General features: G+C 40.0%; 1 protein-coding gene across 3 annotated transcripts in view; it reads left to right on the forward strand.

Annotated features, from left to right (window-relative positions):
* The window catches only part of ABTB2 (ankyrin repeat and BTB domain containing 2), a 222,824-nt gene that overhangs the window by 160,996 nt on the left and 42,929 nt on the right, over positions 1–18,899 (forward strand). The gene's annotated exons all lie outside the window — the stretch shown is intronic.

The raw sequence follows: 18,899 nt of genomic DNA on the forward strand, positions 1-18,899 counted from the left end.
AATGAGAGAGAGACTGCTTACCACAGACCTCCATATAAAACCCAGAACTAATGAGAGAGAGACTACTTACCACAGGCCTGCATATAAAGCCCAGAACTAATGAGAGCGAGTGACTGCTTACCACAGACCTGCATATAAAGCCCAGAACTAATGAGAGAGAGAGAGACTGCTTACCACAGACCTGCATATAAAGCCCAGAACTAATGAGAGACTGCTTACCACAGACCTGCATATAAAGCCCAGAACTATTGAGAGAGACAGATTGCTTACCACAGACCTCCATATAAAGCCCATAACTAATGTGAGAGAGAGGGAGAGAGACTGCTTACCACAGACCTGCATATAAAGCCCAGAACTAATGAGAGATCGACTGCTTACCACAGACCTGCATATAAAGCCCAGAACTAATGAGAGAGAGAGAGAGAGACTGCTTACCACAGACCTGCATATAAAGCCCAGAACTATTCAGAGAGAGAGACAGAGAGAGAGACTGCTTACCACAGACCTGCATATAAAGCCCAGAACTAATGAGAGGCTGCTTACCACAGACCTGCATATAAAGCCCAGAACTAATGAGAGAGCGACTGCTTACCACAGACCTGCATATAAAGCCCAGAACTAATAAGAGAGCGACTGCTTACCACAGACCTGCATATAAAGCCCAGAACTAATGAGAGAGAGGGAGACTGCTTACCACAGACCTGCATATAAAGCCCAGAACTAATCAGAGAGAGAGACAGAGAGAGAGACTGCTTACCACAGACCTGCATATAAAGCCCAGAACTAATCAGAGAGAGACTGCTTACCACAGACCTACATATAAAGCCCAGAACTAATGAGAGAAGCTGTTTACCACAGACCTGCATATAAAGCCCAGAACTAATGAGAGAAGCTGTTTACCACAGACCTGCATATAAAGCCTACAACTAATGAGAGAGAGACTGCTTACCACAGACCTCCATATAAAGCCCAGAACTAATGAGAGAGAGACTACTTACCACAGACCTGCATATAAAGCCCAGAACTAATGAGAGAGAGAGACTGCTTACCACAGACCTGCATATAAAGTCCAGATATATTGAGAGGGACAGATTGCTTACCACAAACCTCCATATAAAGCCCAGAACTAATGTGAGAGAGAGGGAGAGAGACTGCTTACCACAGACCTGCATATAAAGCACAGAACTAATGAGAGAGAGAGACACTGCTTACCACAGACCTGCATATAAAGCCCAGAACTAATGAGAGACTGCTTACCACAGACCTGTATATAAAGCCCAGAACTAATGAGAGAGAGACAGACTGCTTACCACAGACCTGCATATAAAGCCCAGAACTATTGAGAGAGAAAGATTACTTACCACAAACCTCCATATAAAGCCCATAACTAATGTGAGAGTGAGGGAGAGAGACTGCTTACCACAGACCTGCATATAAAGCCCAGAACTAATGAGAGAGCGACTGCTTACCACAGACCTGCATATAAAGCCCAGAACTAATGAGAGAGACTGCTTACCACAGACCTGCATATAAAACCCAGAACTAATGAGAGACTGCTTACCACAGACCTGCATATAAAGCCCAGAACTAATCAGAGAGACTGCTTACCACAGACCTGCATATAAAGCCCAGAACTAATGAGAGAGAGAGACTGCTTACCACAGACCTGCATATAAAGCCCAGAACAAATGAGAGAGAGAGACTGCTTACCACAGACCTGAATATAAAGCCAAGAACTAATGAGAGAGAGAGAGACTGCTTACCACAGACCTGCATATAAAGCCCAGAACTAATGAGAGAGAGAGACTGCTTACCACAGACCTGAATATAAAGCCAAGAACTAATGAGAGAGAGAGAGACTGCTTACCACAGACCTGCATATAAAGCCCAGAACTAATGAGAGAGAGAGAGAGAGAGAGAGAGAGAGAGAGACTGCTTACCACAGACCTGCATATAAAGCCCAGAACTAATGAGAGAGACTGCTTACCACAGACTTGCATATAAAGCCCAGAACTAATGAGAGAGAGACTGCTTACCACAGACCTGCATATAAAGCCTACAACTAATGAGAGAGAGACTGCTTACCACAGACCTGCATATAAAGCCCATAACTAATGATAGAGAGACAGACTGCTTACCACAGACCTGCATATAAAACCCAGAACTAATGAGAGAGACTGCTTACCCCAAACCTGCATATAAAGCCCAGAACTAATGAGAGAGAGAGACTGCTTACCACAGACCTGCATATAAAATCCAGAACTAATTAGAGAGAGAGAGAGAGAGAGAGAGAGACTGCTTACCACAGACCTGCATATAAAGCCCAGAACTAATGAGATAGAGAGACTTCTTACCACATACTTGCATATAAAGCCCAGAACTAATGAGAGAGAGAGAGAGACTGCTTACCACAGACCTACATATAAAGTCCGGAACTAATGAGATAGAGACTGCTTACCACATACCTACATATAAAGCCCAGAACTAATGATAGAGACTGCTTATTACAGACCTGCATATAAAGCCCAGAACTAATGAGAGAGAGAGAGACTGCTTACCACAGACCTGCATATAAAGCCCAGAACTAATGAGAGAGAGAGAGACTGCTTACCACAGACCTGCATATAAAGCCCAGAACTAATGAAAGAGAGAGAGAGAGAGGCTGCTTACCACAGACCTGCATATAAAGCCCAGAACTAATGAGAGAGAGAGAGAGACTGCTTACCACAGACCTGCATATAAAGCCCAGAACTAATTAGAGAGAGAGACTGCTTACCACAGACCTGCATATAAAGCCCAGAACTAATGAGAGAGAGAGAGAGACTGCTTACCACAGACCTGCATATAAAGGACAGAACTAATGAGAGAGACAGACTGCTTACCACAGACCTGCATATAAAGCCCAGAACTAATGAGAGAGAGAGACTGCTTACCACAGACCTGCATATAAAGCCCAAAACTAATGAGAGAGACAGACTGCTTACCACAGACCTGCATATAAAGCCCAAAACTAATGAGATAGAGACTGCTTACCACAGACCTGCATATAAAGCCCAGAACTAATGAGAGAGAGACTGCTTACCACAGACCTGCATATAAAGCCTACAACTAATGAGAGAGAGACAGCTTACCACAGACCTGCATATAAAGCCCAGAACTAATGAGAGAGAGAGACTGCTTACCACAGACCTGCATATAAAGCCCAGAACTAATGAGAGAGAGAGACTGCTTACCACAGACCTGCATATAAAGCCCAGAACTAATGAGAGACTGCTTACCACAAATCTGCATATAAAGCCTACAGCTAATGAGAGACTGCTTACCACAGACCTACATATAAAGCTCAGAACTAATGAGAGAGAGAGACTGCTTACCACAGACCTGCATATAAAGCACAGAACTAATGAGAGAGAGAGACTGCTTACCACAGACCTGCATATAAAGCCCAGAACTAATGAGAGAGAGAGACTGCTTACCACAGACCTGCATATAAAACCCAGTACTAATGAGAGAGAGACTGCTTACCACAGACCTGCATATAAAGCCCAGCACGAATGAGAGAGAGACTGCTTACCACAGACCTGCATATAAAGCCCAGATTTAATGAGAGAGAGAGACTGCTTAACACAGACCTGCATATAAAGCACAGAACTAATGAGAGAGGGACTACTTACCACAGACCTACATATAAAGCCCAGAACTAATGAGAGGGAGAGAGACTGCTTACCACAGACCTGCATATAAAGCCCAGAACCAATGAGAGACTGCTTACCACAAATCTGCATATAAAGCCCAGAACTAATTAGAGAGAGACTGCTTACCACAGACCTACATATAAAGCCCAGATTTAATGAGAGAGAGAGACTGCTTACGACAGACCTGCATATAAAGCCTACAACTAATGAGAGAGAGACTGCTTACCACAGACCTGCATATAAAGCCCAGAACTAATGAGAGAGAGAGAGACTGCTTACTAAAGACCTGCATATAAAGCCCAGAACTAATGAGAGAGCGACTGCTTACCACAGACCTGCATATAAAGCCCAGAACTAATGAGAGAGAGAGAGAGAGAGAGAGACTGCTTACCACAGACCTGCATATAAAGCCCAGAACTAATCAGAGAGAGAGACAGAGAGAGAGACTGCTTACCACAGACCTGCATATAAAGCCCAGAACTAATGAGAGAGAGACTGCTTACCACAGACCTGCATATAAAGCCCAGAACTAATGAGAGAGCGACTGCTTACCACAGACCTGCATATAAAGCCCAGAACTAATGAGAGAGCGACTGCTTACCACAGACCTGCATATAAAGCCCAGAACTAATGAGAGAGAGAGAGACTGCTTACCACAGACCTGCATATAAAGCCCAGAACTAATCAGAGAGAGAGACAGAGAGAGAGACTGCTTACCACAGACCTGCATATAAAGCCCAGAACTAATGAGAGAGAGACTGCTTACCACAGACCTGCATATAAAGCCCAGAACTAATGAGAGAAGCTGTTTACCACAGACCTACATATAAAGCCCAGAACTAATGAGAGAAGCTGTTTACCACAGACCTGCATATAAAGCCTACAACTAATGAGAGAGAGACTGCTTACCACAGACCTCCATATAAAGCCCAGAACTAATGAGAGAGAGACTACTTACCACAGACCTGCATATAAAGCCCAGAACTAATGAGAGAGAGAGACTGCTTACCACAGACCTGCATATAAAGCCCAGAACTAATGAGAGACTGCTTACCACAGACCTGCATATAAAGCCCAGAACTAATGAGAGACTGCTTACCACAGACCTGCATATAAAGCCCAGATTTAATGAGAGAGAGAGAGAGACTGCTTAACACAGACCTGCATATAAAGCCCAGAACTAATGAGAGAGGGACTACTTACCACAGACCTACATATAAAGCCCAGAACTAATGAGAGGGAGAGAGACTGCTTACCACAGACCTGCATATAAAGCCCAGAACCAATGAGAGACTGCTTACCACAAATCTGCATATAAAGCCCAGAACTAATTAGAGAGAGACTGCTTACCACAGACCTACATATAAAGCCCAGATTTAATGAGAGAGAGAGAGACTGCTTACGACAGACCTGCATATAAAGCCTACAACTAATGAGAGAGAGACTGCTTACCACAGACCTGCATATAAAGCCCAGAACTAATGATAGAGAGAGACTGCTTACCACAGACCTGCATATAAAGCCCAGATTTAATGAGAGAGAGAGAGACTGCTTACCACAGACCTGCATATAAAGCCTACAACTAATGAGAGAGAGACTGCTTACCACAGACCTGCATATAAAGCCCAGAACTAATGATAGAGAGAGACTGCTTACCACAGACCTACATATAAAGCCCAGATTTAATGAGAGAGAGAGACAGCTTACCACAGACCTGCATATAAAGCCTAGAACTAATGAGAGAGAGACTGCTTACCACAGACCTGCATATAAAGCCCAGATTTAATGAGAGAGAGAGACTGCTTACCACAGACCTGCATATAAAGCCTACAACTAATGAGAGAGAGACTGCTTACCACAGACCTACATATAAAGCTCAGATTTAATTAGAGAGAGACTGCTTACCACAGACCTGCATATAAAGCCTACAACTAATGAGAGAGAGACTGCTTACCACAGACCTGCATATAAAGCCCAGAACTAATGATAGAGAGAGACTGCTTACCACAGACCTGCATATAAAGCCCAGATTTAATGAGAGAGAGAGAGACTGCTTACCACAGACCTGCATATAAAGCCTACAACTAATGAGAGAGAGACTGCTTACCACAGACCTGCATATAAAGCCCAGAACTAATGATAGAGAGAGACTGCTTACCACAGACCTACATATAAAGCCCAGATTTAATGAGAGAGAGACTGCTTACCACAGACCTGCATATAAAGCCTACAACTAATGAGAGAGAGACTGCTTACCACAGACCTGCATATAAAGCCCAGAACTAAAGAGAGAGGGACTGCTTACCACAGACCTGCGTATAAAGCACAGAACTAAAGAGAGAGGGACTGCTTACCACAGACCTACATATAAAGCCCAGAACTAATGAGAGAGAGAGAGAGAGAGAGACTGCTTACCACAGACCTACATATAAAGCCCAGAACTAATGAGAGGGAGAGAGACTGCTTACCACAGACCTGCATATAAGCCCAGAACCAATGAGAGACTGCTTACCACAAATCTGCATATAAAGCCCAGAACTAATTAGAGAGAGACTGCTTACCACAGACCTACATATAAAGCCCAGATTTAATGAGAGAGAGAGAGAGAGACTGCTTACCACAGACCTGCATATAAAGCCTACAACTAATGAGAGAGAGACTGCTTACCACAGACCTGCATATAAAGCCCAGAACTAATGATAGAGAGAGACTGCTTACCACAGACCTGCATATAAAGCCCAGATTTAATGAGAGAGAGAGACTGCTTACCACAGACCTGCATATAAAGCCTACAACTAATGAGAGAGAGACTGCTTACCACAGACCTGCATATAAAGCCCAGATTTAATGAGAGAGAGAGAGAGAGACTGCTTACCACAGACCTGCATATAAAGCCTACAACTAATGAGAGAGAGACTGCTTACCACAGACCTGCATATAAAGCCCAGAACTAATGATAGAGAGAGACTGCTTACCACAGACCTACATATAAAGCCCAGATTTAATGAGAGACTGCTTACCACAGACCTGCATATAAAGCCTACAACTAATGAGAGAGAGACTGCTTACCACAGACCTGCATATAAAGCCCAGATTTAATGAGAGAGAGAGACTGCTTACCACAGACCTGCATATAAAGCCCAGATTTAATGAGAGAGAGAGACTGCTTACCACAGACCTGCATATAAAGCCTACAACTAATGAGAGAGAGACTGCTTACCACAGACCTGCATATAAAGTCCGGAACTAATGAGATAGAGACTGCTTACCACATACCTACATATAAAGCCCAGAACTAATGAGAGAGACCTGCATATAAAGCCCAGAACTAATGAGATAGAGAGACTGCTTACCACATACCTGCATATAAAGCTCAGAACTAATGAGAGAGATAGATAGATAGATAGATAGAGAGAGAGAGAGAGAGAGAGAGAGAGAGACTGCTTACCACAGACCTGCATATAAAGCCCAGATTTAATGAGAGAGAGAGACTGCTTACCACAGACCTGCATATAAAGCCTACAACTAATGAGAGAGAGACTGCTTACCACAGACCTACATATAATGCTCAGATTTAATTAGAGAGAGACTGCTTACCACAGACCTGCATATAAAGCCTACAACTAATGAGAGAGAGACTGCTTACCACAGACCTGCATATAAAGCCCAGAACTAATGATAGAGAGAGACTGCTTACCACAGACCTGCATATAAAGCCCAGATTTAATGAGAGAGAGAGAGACTGCTTACCACAGACCTGCATATAAAGCCTACAACTAATGAGAGAGAGACTGCTTACCACAGACCTGCATATAAAGCCCAGAACTAATGATAGAGAGAGACTGCTTACCACAGACCTACATATAAAACCCAGATTTAATGAGAGAGAGACTGCTTACCACAGACCTGCATATAAAGCCTACAACTAATGAGAGAGAGACTGCTTACCACAGACCTGCATATAAAGCCCAGAACTAAAGAGAGAGGGACTGCTTACCACAGACCTGCGTATAAAGCACAGAACTAAAGAGAGAGGGACTGCTTACCACAGACCTACATATAAAGCCCAGAACTAATGAGAGAGAGAGAGAGACTGCTTACCACAGACCTACATATAAAGCCCAGAACTAATGAGAGGGAGAGAGACTGCTTACCACAGACCTGCATATAAGCCCAGAACCAATGAGAGACTGCTTACCACAAATCTGCATATAAAGCCCAGAACTAATGAGAGAGAGACTGCTTACCACAGACCTACATATAAAGCCCAGATTTAATGAGAGAGAGAGAGAGAGACTGCTTACCACAGACCTGCATATAAAGCCTACAACTAATGAGAGAGAGACTGCTTACCACAGACCTGCATATAAAGCCCAGAACTAATGATAGAGAGAGACTGCTTACCACAGACCTGCATATAAAGCCCAGATTTAATGAGAGAGAGAGAGACTGCTTACCACAGACCTGCATATAAAGCCAAGAACGAATGAGAGAGAGACTGCTTACCACAGACCTGCATATACAGCCCAGAACTAATGAGAGAGAGAGACTGCTTACCACAGACCTGCATATAAAGCCCAGAACTAATGAGAGAGGGACTGCTTACCACAGACCTACATATAAAGCCCAGAACTAATGAGAGAGAGAGAGAGAGAGAGAGACTGCTTACCACAGACCTGCATATAAAGCCCAGAACCAATGAGAGATTGCTTACCACAAACCTGCATTTAAAGCCCAGAACTAATGAGAGAGAGACTGCTTACCACAGACCTACATATAAAGCCCAGAACTAATGAGAGAGAGAGAGAGAGAGAGAGAGAGAGAGAGACTGCTTACCACAGACCTGCATATAAAGCCCAGAACCAATGAGAGATTGCTTACCACAAACCTGCATTTAAAGCCCAGAACTAATGAGAGAGAGACTGCTTACCACAGACCTGCATATAAAGCCCAGAACTAATGAGAGAGGGACTGCTTACCACAGACCTGCATATAAAGCCCAGAACTAATGAGAGAGGGACTGCTTACCACAGACCTACATATAAAGCCCAGAACTAATGAGAGAGAGAGAGAGACTGCTTACCACAGACCTGCATATAAAGCCCAGAACCAATGAGAGACTGCTTACCACAAACCTGCATATAAAGCCCAGAACTAATTAGAGAGAGACTGCTTACCACAGACCTACATATAAAGCCCAGATTTAATGAGAGAGAGAGACTGCTTACCACAGACCTGCATATAAAGCCCAGAACTAATTAGAGAGAGACTGCTTACCACAGACCTACATATAAAGCCCAGATTTAATGAGAGAGAGAGACTGCTTACCACAGACCTGCATATAAAGTCTACAACTAATGAGAGAGAGACTGCTTACCACAGACCTGCATATAAAGCCCAGAACTAATGATAGAGAGAGACTGCTTACCACAGACCTGCATATAAAGCCCAGAACTAATTAGAGAGAGACTGCTTACCACAGACCTGCATATAAAGCCCAGAACTAATGAGAGAGAGAGAGACTGCTTACCACAGACCTGCATATAAAGCCAAGAACGAATGAGAGAGAGACTGCTTACCACAGACCTGCATATACAGCCCGGATCTAATGAGAGAGAGATAGAGACTGCTTACCACAAACCTGCATATAAAGCCCAGAACTAATTAGAGAGAGACTACTTACCACAGACCTGCATATAAAGCCCAGAACTAATGAGAGAGAGAGAGACTGCTTACCACAGACCTGCATATACAGCCCGGATCTAATGAGAGAGAGATAGAGACTGCTTACCACAAACCTGCATATAAAGCCCAGAACTAATGAGAGAGAGACTGCTTACCACATACCTGCATATAAAGCCCAGAACTAATGAGAGAGAGAGAGACTGCTTACCACAGACCTGCATATAAAACCCAGAACTAATGAGAGAGAGAGAGACTGCTTACCACAGACCTGCATATAAAACCCAGAACTAATGAGAGAGAGACTGCTTACCACAGACCTGCATATAAAACCCAGAACTAATGAGAGAGAGACTGCTTACCACAGACCTGCATACAAAGGCCAGAACTAATGAGAGAGACTGCTTACCACAGACCTGCATACAAAGGCCAGAACTAATGAGAGAGAGAGAGACTGCTTACTAAAGACCTGCATATAAAGCCCAGAACTAATGATAGAGAGACTGCTTACCACAGACCTGCATACAAAGGCCAGAACTAATGAGAGAGACAGATTGCTTACCACAGGCCTGCATATAAAGCCCAGAACTAATAATACACAGACTGCTTACCACAGACCTGCATATAAAGCCCTGAACTAATGAGAGAGAGAGACTGCTTACCACAGACCTGCATATAAAGCCCAAAACTAATGAGAGAGAGATAGAGACTGCTTATCACAGACCTACATGTTACAAATCTGGCCGTACGCAGTATCTTACATACAAGACCATATACTGCATCTTACATAACTAATGAGAGACTGCTTATCACAGACCTACATGTTACAAATCTGGCCGTACGCAGTATCTTACATACAAGACCATATACTGCATCTTACATAACTAATGAGAGACTGCTTACCACAGACCTGCATGTTACAAATCTGGCCGTACGCAGTATCTTACATACAAGACCATATACTGCATCTTACATACAGGATTTTGTACTGCATCTTACATACAGGATCTTATACTGCATGTTAAATACATGACCATATACTGCATGTTACATACAGGATTAGAGTTGAAAAAGAGGGCGCCACATAGCGTAATAAAGTTTGGATAGAAAGCAAATTTAGATGAATCAAAAATGCTTACCAAATGAATATGCACCGTACTGTGACCGGTGCTGACAAGCCGACTAACACTCACAGTGGTTAGTACACTGGTGTCTGTGGTATACTGCGTCTGGATGAAGATGGAGTGATTCTGTCTGACTCCGTGTTGGGTGAATCGTTTTCTTGACCAGCGTGATATTGCAATGTTGGATTTACACTGCAAACAATGTGACAAACTTTGGCCCTTGCAATGTGAAGATAAAAGCAAAGGACAACTTCCGTAAATATAAAAATATATTTATTCCATACAAGTACCGCTACGCGTTTCTCGACCGCAACTGGTCGTTTCCTCAAGCATGAAATAATGGATACAATTGATACAAAGTAAAAGCCTTATATGCAGGTGTATTTTAAAAAACGGAAGTGGTCAGAGAACCTAAAATAACCAATGATAGCTTAGTCGATACGGTGAGTCTAATTACCACTGATTAAAAATTAAACTATGAGTTAACCCATGCAACTGCTAAAATGGTCTAATATGACTGGCATCAAAAAACATGGTATTTTATTATCCATATTGATCGTGTTTGTATTAGAGTATAAACTCCTAACATAAACCCATAAAAAAAGAGAAAATCATGCTGGTTAAAATGGAGAAAAAATGTTACTGCTTTCAGTTTGAATCTGTAAAGTTTTTTTTGAAAGAAACCGATTAATATATTGTTGCAATGAATGTATTGAATGTATATGGCTAAAAGTATGTAAATTGCAGGAGAGGTAGGATTACCCGGCTCTAAGAGAAAAGGAAGGAGGACCGAATGGTGTATTGTTACAATGAATGTATTGAATATATATGGCTAAAGGAGTGTAAATTGCAGGAGAGGTGGGATTACCCGGCTCTAAGAGAAAAAGAGAGAGGTCCCTACAGATACGCCACCTTGCTCTGTAAACAATATGACTTTATTATTTCCGTTTATAGTAAAGGCTAAAAAATTGGAGTTTAGTTCTTAAGTATAATTTTTTTCTAGAAAGATATATATAGACTTTGGGCCATATCTGATTCGAAATTTTGTTGTATTGGCACGTAGTTGTTAACGATTTTTAAAAAGTAATATATTAATTTTATGAAACTTGTGTTATAACCTCAAATATGCTAAATGTGTGAAGGAGGTGTAAGTTTGATGAGAATTCTTCTTTGAGAGAAATGTGTGTTAGTGACTTGATCTTAATAGATCACTATGGAGTCCCTATGAAACTAAGGCATGGTGAATAAAATAAAATAATGGTGCCTATGGGCTTTAATTTGATTTGATGAATACTGTGTATATGCTAGAGCATGTAAGAATGAATGTTAATGTAGTCCTATATGACCGCTGTTTAAACTTAGATAGTGTTTAAACTTATTAAGATGAACTCTGTATGGACCTATATTATAGTATAAAGTCCTTGTATGACTTTGTGATGATATATGCAATCATAGTGCTGTGTGCACCTTTGAGTTCGTGTGTGTGAGATAGTATGTAAGTGTTGTGGAGATAGGTGCATAGATCTGAGATGTCATGATATAAATGCTGTTGAAGATTCTAGCTGGTGTAAAAATGGAATGTAAAATACGTGTATGAAAAAAGTTATTTGTGAGTTATATTGTACTGTAGTGACCGTGTTATAAAAACACTGGCCCATGTTGATCATATAATGTCAAAAAAAGGAAAATAAAGGAATCATTGTTGCATAAAACAAATGTGCAAATATGCTTGAGAAGAATTGAAAAATCATTATTGTTTTATATAATGTTTGTAAACTCGGAATTAAAAAAAAATGGGGTGTACATAAATGAAAAAAAGGGGGGATTGAGAACTGTGTGTCTTAGAACGGTGTGTATGTAGAAATGTTACTGGTATAAAGGATCCTGATAGTGTGATGGATAACAATGATTTATCAGTCCTAAGAAAAATAATTAGAACCAAGTCAAATTTATTAATGTGGGACTGCCCTTTTAAAGATTATAACAAAGACCACATGGTGTTAGTACAAAATGTCAAATTGTTGGTGGGTATTATAAGGAAATGAAGGCTGTGGGTATTAAACTAATAAATGATAATACCAAACACCCAACATTAATTTTGAACAATATGAACACTCCAATAGATACAGTCCACTCACAATAGTGGATAATACAGAAAGTCCTAGCACTAGCCATCTTCCTCCACCGCCTTTTTTAGGGATAGGCCCCAATACAAGAATAGACAATTTTCCAACAAGGTCGGCCAAAAGACCACATATATCAGAAAACGAGGCAGCAGGGGCAGAGGCCTTGCCGCCAAGAAAGCGGAATTATCCCGATTAGATCAGGGTTTGTTCAATTTATCATCTCACATATTATCCACTGAGGAAAAAAAGAGTACTCAAAAAAGGTCTTTCTTTTTGTCCACCAAATCCCCCAAACATTTTTAATTTATTCGTGGATATAAACAACTTCACACGAAAATTATCTTTACAAAAATACTTCGTAAATAAAAAACTAAAAAAAGACCCTCACAACAACATAGATTCTCAGGTGATAGTAACTGACAACACGATACCCAATAGATCAATTCCATGTATAACGGCAAATGTTGAAGTTTTAACTGACCACTTATTTGAAGAATATATACACACTACAGTCAAAAATAAATCTAATTTTAATCCTACGAATATTAACAACAAATACATTGAACTATACCAAAACATGGTCTTAGAAGATTGTGAGAAACTGCTTAAATCAAATGCCAAAAAGAATAATCACTCATTTTATAGACATAAAAAAGCATTATACAGCCTACAGAACAATTCCAACATTGTCATTCGCGATGCGGATAAGGGAGGTGGGATTATCATCCAAGATTACAAAGATTATACCAAAGAAGCAGAAAGAATCCTAGGGGACCACAATTATTATAAAATTCTATCACAAGATCCCACTCAACTCTTCTTACAAACCTATCGGAAACTAATAGGAAAAGGTTTTCTACAAGGAATATTAAATAAAGATGAAAGGGAATTTTTGAGAGTAGATAATCCGAGCATCGCGCATTATTACCACCTTCCCAAAATCCATAAGGACAAAAATAACCCTCCTGGGCGTCCCATCATAGCAGGAATTGGCAATTTAACATATAATTTATCATTCTATATAGATCAATTTTTACAGAAATTTGTAATAACACTTCCTTCCTACATTAGAGACAGCACTCATCTTTTACAACTGTTACAAGATCTCACTCTCACAAATACTACCAAACTTTGGATTACATGCGACGTCAGTTCCCTTTATTCAAACATCACCCATGATTTGGGTCTGTCGTCAGTATCTCATTTTTTGGATCAAGACCTGTATTTACCCAAAGAACAAAAAGCTTTTATTTTAGAATGCATCAAGTACATACTACAACACAATTATTTTTTATATTTAGATCGTTTTTTTATTTACAGATTAGGGGAACGGCCATGGGTACCAGGTTCGCCCCCAGTTTCGCTAATCTCTTTATGGGACTCTTCGAGGAGGTGTATATTCACCAAGCGGACCTTGGGGCGAACCTGGTATTCTATGGCCGTTACATAGACTACTTTTTGTTTATATGGAATGGCAACCTGGAATCAGCAGAATCTTTCATTTCACATCTCAATAATAATGATATGGGAATTACTTTCACAGCCAACATACAAACTGACTCAATAGAATATTTAGATTTAGTACTCAGTTGGGGACCTAGTCTAACGATAACATCCAAAACGTTCTTTAAGGATGTAGATAGCAACAGCTATCTAGAATACCACAGTAACCATCACAGAAGTTGGATTAACAATGTCCCATACAGCCAGTTCAGACGCATTAGGAAAAATTGTTCAGAATATCAAACCTTTCTGGACCAAAGCCAAATTTTATACAATAGATTCATGGAAAAAAGTTATAAAGCACATATTCTAGATCAGGCCCTAACGAAAACAAAACTATTAGATAGAAATAAAATATTACTTAAGAATAAAAATATCAATCCAACAATGGATGAAACAACTGAGCAAAGTAGCACCATGTTCATTACTCAATACAATAATAGTTTTCACAAAATACAACAGATAATTTACAAACACTGGCATGTCATCCAGAGACCCCATACTGAAAAATATTGTACAAGACAAACCACGAATAGTCTATAGGAGAGCTCCGACTTTGAGAAGTAGACTAGCACCAAGCAAAATAGTTAAACACACACAACAGAGATCCAAAGACAAAAATAAAATCAAGAAAGGTATTTTTGGTTTACAGGGAATTTATAAGTGTGGCAAAACTGGATGCATTTCCTGTCAATATATCAAATCTGGTGCTAAACTATTTAAGTCTCATACCACTGGGGAAATTATTCCTATCCAGGGCTTCTACAATTGCGATTCCCTTTTTGTTATATATCTATTGGAATGTGTATGCGGCCTACAATATGTTGGTCGCACCTCCAGAAAGGCCAAAACAAGGTGGGGTGAACATTTTCGTAATTGTAAAAATTGTAAGAAATCAAAAATTAAACATAGCGTCCCCAACCATTGTTTAACAAAACATCAAGGCAATCCTTACATTTTTAAATATTTACCTATAGATTTTATCCCTAAATCCTCAGATTACAATAGAGTCAACAAACTCAGACAACGAGAAACCTTTTGGATTTTTAAATTGAAAACACTGTTTCCGGAAGGTCTAAATGCCAACCTGGACTTAGCAGCCTTCAATTAAGGTTTCTCAGAATCTAGTAGCCTGATCCACTCCAATATAAGCCACCCCATCCACCATAATCTCATATCTCTACCCCATTAGATTAAGCCTACATTGATAGACTCACATCCCCTTACAGCTAGGTTTAGAATCATCTACACTATCACTTATCCTTTAACATTAACACATTATTTGCTATTATCGTCTTTATCATGTTGCCATTAGTATATCTTCTGCTCATTTTTTTACTATTATTTATTTCTTTCACCATACACATTCATTTGGACAATACTATCAACTTGGATTTGGTTCCAAGTTTTCTTCATTAGTCTAAGCCAGAATATACAGACACAAACGTCCGTTCAACAAGGTACAGAATCACTAGTATTATCATTTATTAGTTTAATACCCACAGCCTTCATTTCCTTATAATAACCACCAACAATTTGACATTTTGTACTAACACCATGTGGTCTTTGTTAGAATCTTTAAAAGTGCAGTCCCACATTAATAAATTTGACTTGGTTCTAATTATTTTTCTTAGGACTGATAAATCATTGTTATCCATCACACTATCAGGATCCTTTATACCAGTAACATTTCTACATACACACCGTTCTAAGACACACAGTTCTCAATCCCCCCTTTTTTTCATTTATGTACACCCCATTTTTTTAATTCCGAGTTTACAAACATTATATAAAACAATAACGATTTTTCAATTCTTCTCAAGCATATTTGCACATTTGTTTTATGCAACAATGATTCCTTTATTTTCCTTTTTTTGACATTATATGATCAACATGGGCCAGTGTTTTTATAACACGGTCACTACAGTACAATATAACTCACAAATAACTTTTTTCATACACGTATTTTACATTCCATTTTTACACCAGCTAGAATCTTCAACAGCATTTATATCATGACATCTCAGATCTATGCACCTATCTCCACAACACTTACATACTATCTCACACACACAAACTCAAAGGTGCACACAGCACTATGATTGCATATATCATCACAAAGTCATACAAGGACTTTATACTATAATATAGGTCCATACAGAGTTCATCTTAATAAGTTTAAACACTATCTAAGTTTAAACAGCGGTCATATAGGACTACATTAACATTCATTCTTACATGCTCTAGCATATACACAGTATTCATCAAATCAAATTAAAGCCCATAGGCACCATTATTTTATTTTATTCACCATGCCTTAGTTTCATAGGGACTCCATAGTGATCTATTAAGATCAAGTCACTAACACACATTTCTCTCAAAGAAGAATTCTCATCAAACTTACACCTCCTTCACACATTTAGCATATTTGAGGTTATAACACAAGTTTCATAAAATTAATATATTACTTTTTAAAAATCGTTAACAACTACGTGCCAATACAACAAAATTTCGAATCAGATATGGCCCAAAGTCTATATATATCTTTCTAGAAAAAAATTATACTTAAGAACTAAACTCCAATTTTTTAGCCTTTACTATAAACGGAAATAATAAAGTCATATTGTTTACAGAGCAAGGTGGCGTATCTGTAGGGACCTCTCTCTTTTTCTCTTAGAGCCGGGTAATCCCACCTCTCCTGCAATTTACACTCCTTTAGCCATATATATTCAATACATTCATTGTAACAATACACCATTCGGTCCTCCTTCCTTTTCTCTTAGAGCCGGGTAATCCTACCTCTCCTGCAATTTACATACTTTCAGCCATATACATTCAATACATTCATTGCAACAATATATTAATCGGTTTCTTTCAAAAAAAACTTTACAGATTCAAACTGAAACCAGTAACATTTTTTCTCCATTTTAACCAGCATGATTTTCTCTTTTTTTATGGGTTTATGTTAGGAGTTTATACTCTAATACAAACACGATCAATATGGATAATAAAATACCATGTTTTTTGATGCCAGTCATATTAGACCATTTTAGCAGTTGCATGGGTTAACTCATAGTTTAATTTTTAATCAGTGGTAATTAGACTCACCGTATCGACTAAGCTATCATTGGTTATTTTAGGTTCTCTGACAACTTCCGTTTTTTAAAATACACCTGCATATAAGGCTTTTACTTTGTATCAATTGTATCCATTATTTCATGCCTGAGGAAACGACCAGTTGCGGTCGAGAAACGCGTAGCGGTACTTGTATGGAATAAATATATTTTTATATTTACGGAAGTTGTCCTTTGCTTTTATCTTCACGTTGCAAGGGCCAAAGTTTGTCACATTGTTTGCAGTGTAAATCCAACATTGCAATATCACGCTGGTCAAGAAAACGATTCACCCAACACGGAGTCAGACAGAATCACTCCATCTTCATCCAGACGCAGTATACCACAGACACCAGTGTACTAACCACTGTGAGTGTTAGTCGGCTTGTCAGCACCGGTCACAGTACGGTGTATATTCATTTGGTAAGCATTTTTGATTCATCTAAATTTGCTTTCTATCCAAACTTTATTACGCTATGTGGCGCCCTCTTTTTCAACTCTAATTCTACAGAATCCCCATACCGAGGATCAGAGGAGCTGCCACCACGGAACAGCAGCCACCACGGAACTGCATTCATTCCATTCTTCTCGTCTCATAGGAGCCATCTGGCATTGTCTATCTAATCATCTCATTGACGGTTTGTGCACTGACTGTTTTACACATCTTCTAGCGCACCCCATTGGTTTGGATCCCTCCCAGGATTCCAAATTTGTCTACATACAGGATTGTATGCTGCATGTATGCTGCATGTTACATACATGACCATATACTGCATGTTACATACAGGATCGTATGCTACATGTTACGTACATGCCCATATACTGCATGTTACATACATGATTATATGGTGCCTGTCACATACATGACCATAGACTGCATGTTAATTACATAACTATATACTGCATGCTACATACAAAAAAATTAAATAATTGATTTTTTATCCAGTCTGACATATCCAGAGGGACAGGAGACCAGGAGTACATAGTGCATTTATACTGAGATTGTCTGTGTATATGGCAATCCTACAGTGAGTCTCACATGTTACCCCCAGAAGGACAGGAGACCAGGAGTGCATACTGCATTTATCCTGAGATTGTCTGTGTATAGGGCAATGCTACAGTGAGTCTCACATGTTACCCCCAGGGGGATAGGAGACCAGGAGTGCATACTGTATTCATACTGAGATTGTCTGTGTATAGGGCAACGCTATAGTGAGTCTCACATGTCTCCCTCAGAGGGACAGGGAACCAGGAGTGCATACTGTATTTATACTGAGATTGTCTCTGTATAGGGCAACGCTATAGTGAGTCCCACGTGTCTCCCCTCAGAGGGACAGGAGGCCAGAAGTGCATAGTGCAGTTATACTGAGACTGTCTGTGTATAGGGCAATGCTACAGTGAGTCTCACATGTCTCCCTCAGAGGGACAGGAGACCAGGAGTGCATACTGCATTTATACTGAGATTGTCTGTGTATAGGGCAACGCTATAGTGAGTCTCACATGTCTCCCTCAGAGGGACCTGAGACCAGGAGTGCATACTGCAGTTATACTGAGATTGTCTGTGTATAGGGCAATGCTATAGTGAGTCTCACATGTCTCCCTCAGAGGGATAGGAGCCCAGGAGTGCATACTGCAGTTATACTGAGACTGTCTGTG

This window comes from Bombina bombina, chromosome 7 (genome assembly GCF_027579735.1).
Source record: "Bombina bombina isolate aBomBom1 chromosome 7, aBomBom1.pri, whole genome shotgun sequence".
NCBI lineage: Eukaryota > Metazoa > Chordata > Amphibia > Anura > Bombinatoridae > Bombina > Bombina bombina.